The sequence below is a fragment of the Coenobita brevimanus genome, chromosome 111 (genome assembly GCF_032717465.1).
Source record: "Coenobita brevimanus isolate Jiangsu-jjx chromosome 111, ASM3271746v2, whole genome shotgun sequence".
Classification (NCBI taxonomy): Eukaryota; Metazoa; Arthropoda; class Malacostraca; order Decapoda; family Coenobitidae; genus Coenobita; species Coenobita brevimanus.
Window position 1 is genome coordinate 30,121,813 of NC_137064.1, and position 10,674 is coordinate 30,132,486.

The 10,674-nt window shown below is 39.3% G+C and overlaps 1 non-coding gene across 1 annotated transcript; it reads left to right on the top strand.

Annotated features, from left to right (window-relative positions):
• Nucleotides 1-9,291: 9,291 nt before the first annotated feature.
• On the top strand, nucleotides 9,292-9,410 carry LOC145417936 (5S ribosomal RNA). The gene has a single exon (XR_013900598.1). It is a non-coding gene; the product is annotated as a 5S ribosomal RNA (ribosomal RNA).
• The last annotated feature ends 1,264 nt before the right edge of the window (nucleotides 9,411-10,674 follow it).

A 10,674-nucleotide genomic window follows, 5' to 3' on the forward strand; every position in this document is an offset into this window, starting at 1 on the left:
ACCCTCCCGCGCAAAGCAAGGCCGTCACTCTCTCCCTTTACCATACTACTAAACCACCACGCGGTAGCAAAGAAAGTGATTTGAAAAAGAAGTCATAAAGTGTTTAATGGCGTATGAGAGGACAGAGAAGCATTTCGTCTCCAGTGGTACTTATTATGGTGGTTGGTGTGACCGTAGACTTTACCGAAAAAAATAATGTTGCCCACTGGAGTTATTTTGACTTCATTAGTTTTATCACTATCTCTTTATGCACTTAAAAGTTTGGGTGATATTTTGCTCAGTGGTTACCATGTTCCTTCTTCTTGTACAAGGATTATTCAACAAAAAATGTGGGAAGGATCTATACTTGTTTTCCTAGTCTTCCTCTCCCTGTTTCTGTCGCTCTCCTCTCTTCCTCTGTCCTATCAAGTCCATTCTGTCCCCTCCCATCCTCTTTTCTTCTGTTCTGCTTCCACCGCCATCCTCATTTTCATCATCTCCAGTCTCATGTCTTCCATTCTCCCTCCTGCATCCATGTCTCTCCTCCAGAACACTACCACACCTCCCACGCTTTTTTTTTTTTTTTTTATGCCTACCAAGCTGCTTTCGTTCTCTCTTTGACAGACTTTCTTTATCTCCTCGTTCTTAAGTGCCTACCTTTTTAACCCACACTTAAAGGCGTGGACCAAAGTGTGCATACATTTCCGTTGCGCCTGCTTCACGCTGTCCATCGGTTTCCTTCGTGACACATAATATTAAGACGAATTTTTTATGGGCAAAGAATCATACCAATTCTCTATTATCTAATGAATGCTAACCAGCAAAGGAAAGCGAGAGGTAGAAGAGATATTAGTTAAGCATTTGTCCTTGATAGTACGTTTTCTTCATTTGATGTTCTCAATCCTCTCGTAGTGCCTTGTAACTCGCCTTCCTTATATCTTCCGTTTAAAGTGTCTGCCTTCTTAATTCATATGTGCTGTATATCATCTTCAGTGTTTATACCTACTTCTTCCTTGCCGTGGTCGTGCATAGCTGGCTTATTTCTCCATTCTTCTTTTGCATTTACCTTCATGCCATTTCTCCCTCCTCCTCCTCCTCCTTCTCCTCCTTTGTTTTCTAATACCCTTCTTTGCACTTATTACTCCCACCCTCCTATCTTCCCTATCTCTTCTCCCTTCTTCTAAACCTCTCATTCTCCCCTCTCTCTCTCTCTCTCCTTCGACCTCTCTCATGAATTTCCCTTGCTTTCCTAGTCTGCCTCAAGAATTTTTCGTGATTTTTTTTTCGTCCCGATTTCCCAGCTTTTCTTTGTTGTTTTATCTACTTTCTCTTTTCGTCCTTCCTACCTCCTCCTCACTCATCTTTATTTTAATTTCTTTTTTTTACCTACTTGCAATCCTCATATTTCTTTAATCGTTAATAAGCTGCTCCCAATCGCCATCTTTACACACACACACACACACACACACACACACACACACACACACACTCACACACACACACACACACACACACACACACACACACACACACACACACACACACACACACACCTTTTCTTGTTCTTCTTCCTCTGATTTTCGGTCTTGATCATCTGTTGGGGCATCTGTTTTCCCCACCTTGCCTTCTCTCTTAATTTTATTTTTTCTCTCTTCTTCCCCACCTCTCCTCCCGCTTCCCTATCCCCTCTCTCCTTTCTCCCCCTCTTCTTTCCTTATCTCTTCCCTCCTCATTTCTCCTCCTCTTCCCTTCTCCTCCTCTTCCCTTCTCCTCCTCTTCTCTCATCTTCCTCGTCCTTCCGTTCCCTCTCTCTCCCTTCACTCCCTATTCTCTCCATTTCTTCCCTTCCTTTTTCTTCTTCCTTTTCCCCTTTTCTTACCTTCTCTTCCTCTTCTTTGCTCTCTATCTCTCTCCTTCTCTTTCTTCCCTATTCCCTCCCTCCTCCATTTCACCGGATTCTCCCACTGTTGCGCCACCTTATTTTTTCCTTGCTCTCTCTCTCTCTCTCTCTCTCTCTCTCTCTCTCTCTCTCTCTCTCTCTCTCTCTCTCTCTCTCTCTCTCTCTCCACGGATTTTCTCCTAGTTTCCTACTTTTGTCATTGATTCCTCATCCCCTTTTTCTACCCGCCGTTGTGTCCTCTCTCTCTCTCTCTCTCTCTCTCTCTCTCTCTCTCTCTCTCTCTCTCTCTCTCACCTCCTCTCCTTCCTCTTTTCTCCCTCCTCCCACGCCTCCTCCCTCATCATTGCCCCGACCCCTTCCCTTTCCCTCCTTTTATCTCTTCATGTACTCCTTCTCCCTCCAGCTCTATCTCTCTCTCCTGTCTTCCTACCCTCCCTCTTCACTCCCTCCTCCCACGCTTCCTCCCTCATCAGCACCCCGGATCCTCCCTCTGTTGCGCCACCTCCCACGCCACCACCTCACCGGGCCGGTCTGTGTCCCCCCCCCTGCCCCCCTGACGACCCCCGCCCCCTGCCTGACCCCTCACCCCCACGAACAATATCTCCACAACACCAGCTCACGCCCTCTCCGTATTCAGGACTTGGAGGGGGTGGGGAGGGGGTGAAACTTGCTCCCCATCAGGTAGTTCTGCAGTTACATAAATTTTGATGGAGCTGAAACACAACCTGGATTTGTAAGTGGTTTCGGATTTGTAAGTGGTTTCGGATTTGTAAGTGGTTTCGGATTTGTAAGTGGTTTCAGAATCACTGATGCTTGCTGGAATTTTAAAGAAAAGAAGGATTATGTAAACTTGGACTACAGTACGTTAGTTTGGTGACCATTAATGTAGCGTAGACTAGATTATTACCTCCTCCAGCGAAGTTGGGGTAGGTTATGTATTCACGTCTGTTTGTCCACAAGATATCTGAAAATGTTATTAAGGGATGCCATTGAAATTTTGTGAATATGTGGGTCATGAGGCAGGGAAGAGTTGATTAAACTTTGGTTGTGATCTGAGTTCGGGTCCAGGTTCATTTTCCTAGAGATATGTTAATAAGTTTGCGATGGATTTTAATGAAATTGTTATGGATATGTGGATCATGGGATATTTAAGAATATATGAAATTCTGGTAGTGGTCTGAGTTGTGAGGTATAGGCGTTGGTGGACTTAAGCACTCGAATGCGCTTAACTTCATAAAACTTGAAACCTACCCCAGAGCTTTGCTTTCTTACAAATTACTTCATATTAATAGTAATGCCTTCACCTCGAGCGGTCTTTTCTGATCTGAATGAAGGAGTTTAATGCTGGCTCGAATAAAATGAAAAGCACGTTCTTGTGCTGAGGAGTGTAAAACAAAAAACTAGAACATTGTGTTGAAACTAAAGCTCCGTTTCTCATTAATCCTTTTAGTGTAGATATCTCTGCACTTAGTAACATCGTCACGCTTAACTATAATCCTTTTACCTTAACTTGGCCCAGATTTTCGTCCTTTTGCAGCTTAATTCTCTCAGCTTCATGGTGGAAAGAGACAAGGCTGCTGCTGTACATTCTTTCCACAGCACTTCTTCGTGACCAGCATCGTAGGGCTAGCCTCATGTTACAACCCAGCATTCAAGTTAGAGAGATGGAAATTTTAGACCAGGTTAGAGTAAAAAAAAGTTTAGAATATTAGAAGTGAGTCTCTAGATATGAAGTTCTGTGGCGTGGATAATGATCTGAAAGAAAAATGACCCGTTTTATTAGAAGTTGATGGTATTTTCTTAAGCTTGCGTGAATTTTTTAAACAGAAATCCTGCCTTGTTCTTTTGTTCCAGTTTCTAAATCCTTTCACCATAGTAGTAGGAGAGGGAATAGGATAATAAGAAACGTTTTAAAGGTGCTAATAAGAAACGTTTGTAAAGGAACTAGTAAGAAACGTTTGTAAAGGCAGTAATAAGAAACGTTTGTAAAGGTGCTAAGAAACGTTTGTAAAGGTTCTAATAAGAAACGTTTGTAAAGGAACTAATAAGAAACGTTTGTAAAGGAACTAGTAAGGAACGTTTGTAAAGGTACTAATAAGAAACGTTTGTAAAGGGTCTAATAAGAAACGTTTGTAAAGTAACTAGTAAGAAACGTTTGTAAAGGTACTGACGCAGGGATTTACCTTCTGTGAAACTTACTAAGACGAATGACAGATCTACTCGTCCATTAACCTTTTCTCCTCGGATTCATGTCCCCAAGCACGTACTTTTTCTTCTCCGTTTGGCGAATCATGTTTCGAAATCCGGGAGTGAAATATATCAGAAAACTGATGTGCTGAGTTTTGCTTTTCAGATGAGACATTATTTTTTTTCCCCTTTCGCGTCATTTTTCTTTTGCTTTCGATCTTTTTTTTTTTTTTTTCAAATTGACGCAAAGGTTGTCTGGAGAGTAAAAAGTGAGACTGAAGATTGTGTTGGTGGTGAGGATTGTCGTGGCTGAGTTAGAGAGAGAGAGAGAGAGAGAGAGAGAGAGAGAGAGAGAGATGCATGGTTACTTGAATAAGCGGTTTGATGGAAAGGACAAACAGGCAGATGGATATGTATATGAAAGAACGATAAAGGGATAGAGGGATGGAAATAAATAGGTGTGTGGATAGATAAATAGATAGATGGATGGATAGGAAAATGAATGAAGAGATATAGATAAGTGGAAGATTGGAGGCATCAGTAAATATAGACATAATGGATAAATGAGTTATAAAATATATGAGAGTAACATTGCTGGAAGAAGAAGGAGTCGAGAACTAGGTGGAGAGATAAGGGTGAGAGAGAGAGAAAAGTGGAGAGATAAAGGTGCGAGAGATAAGGGAAGAGAAATAAAGGTGGGAAAAATAAAATGCAGAGATGAAGGTGCGATAGTTAAAGGTGGAGAGATAAAGGAGTGAAAATTAAAGGTGGAGAGATAAAGGTGTGAAAGGTAAAGGTGGAAAGATAAAGGTGTGAAAGGTAAAGGTGGAAAGATAAAGGTGTGAAAGGTAAAGGTGGAAAGATAAAGGTGTGAAAGGTAAAGGTGGAAAGATAAAGGTGTGAAAGGTAAAGGTGGAGATATAAAGGTGTGAAAGGTAAAGGTGGAGAGATAAAGGTGTGAAAGGTAAAGGTGGAGAGATAAAGGTGCGAAAGGTAAAGGTGGAGAAATAAAAAGGCAAGAGAGGTGCGAGAGGTAAAGGTGGAGAGGTAAAGGTAAAGAGATAAGGGTGAGAGAGATAAAGATGCGAGATGTAAAAGTGGAGAGATAAAGGTGCTAGAGTATGTAAAGCAGGATGATGTGTTTATGGAAAGAGGGGTTGTTCCGGAGTAGGGGCAGAAGTAATTGATTTTTTTGTTTTTGTCGAGGCCTTTCTCACAGTATGCGGTTTCAGAGAATAGGTGGATGGATCGACAGATAAGTAGACAGATAAATATGTATGTATGGGAAATATCCAAAACTTATTATTTTTGCTTTTCGTGAGATACTGGCATAGTGAATGTGTGTGTGTGTGTGTGTGTGTGTGTGTGTGTGTGTGTGTGTGTGTGTGTGTGTGTGTGTGATACAGAAAGGTCCTCGTCCTCCACCAGGTAGTCGGGTATCATGTATTTTATTTTCTTGGCAGAAGTTGGTCTTGTCTGTTCTAAATATTTTCCTTCTTTAATAAAAGTCACAGTATATATATAATTAAGCTTTTGGCCTCGAAGTATGAACTTCTATTTTTATTCCAGCTGAAGTCGCCTGATTTTATTCAACTCAGAAACTCATTGCAGCAAAAAATTAAAAGAAAAGAAAAAAGAAAAAAGAAAAGAAAGAAAAAATCGGGGACATCGAAGCAGAGAATTAATATTTTGTATTTTCTTCCACCGGCACCCGACTATTTTATTTAGATCAGACACCCAGTGCAGCTAAACGATTCATATATATATATATATATATATATATATATATATGGAACTGCAAAATAAAGTGGAAGTAGGAGTATGTTGTTTGGTGGACAGAGAACGATGAAGATAATGATCGTTATAATAATAGTAATAATAATAATAATAATTATTATTATTATTATTATTATTATTATTATTATTTATTAGGCCTATTATTCTTATTCTTATTTTTATTCTTATTCTTATTCTTATTTATTAGGCCTGTTCTTCTTCTTCTTCTTCTTATTATTATTATTATTATTATTATAATTTTTATCATTATTATTATTATTATTACACACAGTGATGAGGGCAGAAAGTTGATGCATCCGTCTTTGCTTCGCTGTAAGAAAATAGAAATATAAATTGAGAGAGTGCATGATGGAGGGCGGCTTAGACTGGCAGGAGGGAGTGGAAATAAGTGGCAGTAGAGAACCCTGAAGGTATTTTTGTCGAGGCCACCCTGGATGAACTCTGGGATTAGGCGTCTGACAACAGAAAGATAAAGTTGCATAATTTTCAGGAACGGGTTTTTGGAGAGGGTGCAGGAAATCCCCCCTTCCCATTCCCCTCCTTCTTCCCTACCCCCTTTTCCCTCCCCTTTCCCTTCCCTTCTCCCCCCATCCTCCTGCGCCTTCTCCCCCTGCCCCTCTTCCCTTCCCCTCTCCCCCTTCCTCTGCCCTCTAACCTCTCCCCTCGAGTCGTGATTGTCGGCAGCTTCTGATTTCTTACGTCACATTCATGTGTGTGTGTGTGTGTGTGTGTGTGTGTGTGTGTGTGTGTGTGTGTGTGTGTGTGTGTGTGTGTGTGTGAGGGATGGTTGGTAAGTCGTTGTAAGTACCAGTATGTGTATGTGCTTGTTTTTTGAATAAGCATACCTGCGTGCATATATGTGCATTCTCATATGTGTTCCTTTGTGCATGCCTCCTTGCGTGCGTGTGTGCGTGCGTGCTGGCCAACCTCCCGCCTCCTGAACCTTCGGGGATGTCAGGTACTTCTTTTGTTTCACCTCCAGTGCTTGAGGATCGTGAATGGCTGAGGGCAAGGGGAAGGAAATCAAAGGTTATTACTTGCTTAGGTATTTTTCCTTGATGTTTCGAAATTCTGTACACTGTGAAGCGAAATTGTACACAGTTTTACATGGAAAAATAATACCGTGAAAGAAAAGAGAAGGCAAAAAATATATATTACATTGTTCTTTTTTTTTTTCAGGATATGTTACGAAATTTTAACACTGATGCAAAATTGTACACACCTTACGTGGAAAATTAGTACTAAGTAACACGAGAGGAAATTAAGAAAAAAGAAAAAAATATAATCTTCACTTCTTTTGCAGGATTAGGGAAAATACAAGTTTATAAGTGTGCAGTTTTTCGAAATTCATAGCAGTAAGTAAAATGAAGGGAAAAAGTTGGCTGGATGTAACTTTGTGTGTGTGTGTGTGTGTGTGTGTGTGTGTGTGTGTGTGTGTGTGTGAAATCGTATGCGATTTTACGGAATGCATAGTACTAACGAAGGTAAAAGGAAGTGAGGGGAAAATTCATTGTCGTAAGCTGTAAATTTTCCCTGATGTAAAAAAAAATAAAATCGAAAAGCAAAACAAAGGAAGGCAAATCGTACTACATGAAGTGAAGCAGTACTCTTTCTTATGTAATGCTTAGTACAAACAAAAATGAGGGGAAGTGAAGAAAAGGTTATTACAATTTTTTAAATGGAACAAAATCCTGACTTGTGTAAAAAGAAAGACACTGTGAGTTAAGGAAGTGTATTCTGGATAAGTACAGTAGAAAAAGGAAGATATAGGAGTGTTAAATCCATTGTTATATTTGCTTGCGATTTTGTACTGCAGGGTGTAATGCTATGCGATTTCGTGTAATACATAGTACTGACAGGAATGAGGGAGACTGGGGAAAAGTTGAGGCTAAGTACTTCATTACACATTGGCAGGATGTAAAGAAATTGCATGTGCTGTGTGAAGAGAATAGTACATGATTTTGTGTAGTTTGTAGTACTTGTAAGGATTAGGGGGAGGGGAGGAGAGAACAGTTATTCAGTTTTCATTACTTCTTTATTGTGTGTGTGTGTGTGTGTGTGTGTGTGTGTGTGTGTGTGTGTGTGTGTGTGTGTGTGTGTGTGTGTGTGTGTGTGTCGAAATAACACGTATTATACGCAAAGCATAGTACTGACAAAGCTTAACAGATGGGAGGGACGAAAGGAAAAGGTTAATCAATACTTCCTTACTTTTTTGCTGGTTGTTACGACACTCTGTACTAAGTAAAGCGAAATAATCTGAGATTTTACGTAATGCATGGCTGTACGGTCAATAAATCGCTTCCATTGTGGAGCTGCGAAATACTGAAGCGAAGTTTTATTCGATTTGTTTACTGTTGATTAGCTTAGCAACCTGTCATCACCCAATCACTACGATGACATATCAGTTATATTCCTGCTGCATCCTGAGAGAGAGAGAGAGAGAGAGAGAGAGAGAGAGATGAATGAAGAGAAGGTTCTCGTATTGAAGAAATCAATGAAGGTTTTAATTTAACTCTTTCATGGCAGACGCCTCTCCCAAACTGAATAGAATTGTCTGGAGATTGTATAATGAAGTAGAAAATACGTTACCGTGTTGAAGGGGATTGAGACGGTTTCGAGGCGGTGCAAGGGAACTGTTAACTGTCATACGTTTTTTTTTTCTCTCTCATCCTGTACATGGCATTTATAATAAATGTAATGATGATGATGATAGTAATGATAATAATAATAATCATTAATAATAATAATAATAATAATAATAATAATAATAATAATAATAATAACACTACAAATCACTCAGAGAGCCCATACCTCCGCCAATACCATTGCAGGATCTGGATCCGTATCCGGATCCGCCCCAAAATTTAATCAGTTGTTTCTTGACCCATGGCCCACCCTTCCACAAAATTTCATTGAAATTCATAGAGATCTTTTGGAGATATCATGTGGACAAACAAAAACAAACATAGGTGAGTGCATAACCTTCGACTTCGTTAGCGGGTAATAATAATAATAATAATAATAATAATAACGACGACGACGACGACGACGATGATTAAGATGATGGATAATTGTACCTAATATGGACATTTTTTATTTTTTTCTAGCTTAGGGAAAATGTGAATGAAATATTATCATAAATTGTGTAGATTACAAGAACTTGCTCTTATTTGATGAGAAACAGTAGGCTGTTTTCACAATGTTAAGTATACTTTTGCTGCACTTTAATGACATTGTTTTGTGTGATGATTATCCTAACTCTAAATAATTATTTGCCCCACTCTTGTAACATCGTGTATCTCCCTGTGGTATTTTTTCCGTTCTGTAGCGTTATTTTATTTCATAGGTGGTTTTCCTTTGTATCTATCAATCTATCTATCTATCTATCTATCTATATATATATCTATCTATCTATCTATATATAAAACGGCCACGGCCATACCACGTTGAGTACACCGCTTCCCGTCCGATCAGCGAAGTTAAGCAACGTTGGGTCTGGTTAGTACTTGGATGGGTGACCGCCTAGGAACACCAGATGCTGTTGGCATCCCTACGTGTCAAGTGAGGTTGGTGGAGGATTGGTGCCCCTCCCTGTAAAACAATTAACTCTGAGCCCTTGGCCACCCCGTTTGGGATACATGGCGTCTGGCAATGAATGAATGAAATATATCTTTCTAGAAAGGCCCTTTTTGATGGTATTCATATTTCATTTCAATGAGATTTATTTTTAAATTTTATTTGTTTATTATTTTCGCGAGAGGAATGGTAAGAGAAAGTCATATTAATGAAGACAGTTTCCAATCCTTTTTCAAGTAAGTGACCCCCATCAGCTGAAGAAAGCCGTCTTGTGGTAGCAGAAATACAAGACACCATCCTGTTAAAGAGATTTATTAATATTTTATAATGGATGTTGAGAAATATATATAGGTTTTGTGTGTGTGTGTGTGTGTGTGTGTGTGTGTGTGTGTGTGTGTGTGTGAAGAAAGTGGATCAGAATCTTATACAACATGACACACTGGTACTCTTTTTACTATTTTTCGCTAATTACACTTCTTGAGTTTCTGTCAATGAAGGAGAAGAAAATTATTACTTTTTGCTGTTCTGCTGCATCTAACGAAGTATATTTAACTGTATACTGATTTAAAAAAATAATAGACGATGGTACATAATTCTCTATAAAATTCACAGCCTCAAATTATTAACAGTAAGAAAAAGAAATGAAAGATCAGATTCCTTGTTATTTTCTTAAGTTATATTATGAGATTTTAAGTGGGTCAGTTTTGATAGAAAATAGTGAGATTCCATAAAAAGATAGAGAACATTAGTTGAAGTTATGGACAATAGGAGAAAAGTAACACACACACACACACACACACACACACACACACACACACACACACACACACACACACACACACACACACACACACACACACACACACACACACACACACACACACACACACACACACACACATTCTTTGCCATTTTTGCAGGATGTTAAAAAATTCCTCTACTCTTGAGATGCGAGATTACGTGTGATTTCAAACAAGCTTTAATTCTTCTGCTTTCATTAACCTTCATTTATCGCGGGTTGTGAATAGGTCGGGGAGGAAAATGTTAAAACGTAATTGATTTCCTTGTTATATTTTCCTGTAGCTTACGAAATCTTGAGATCTGTTATGCGGAATGATACTCGATTTTAGATAATGCATGACTGTTTAATCTGATATACTTTTTTTTAAATTGTTCCTGTGGTTTGACTTTGTGATGATTACGGGGTGTGTATTAATTTGTGAGTATTAGATGAG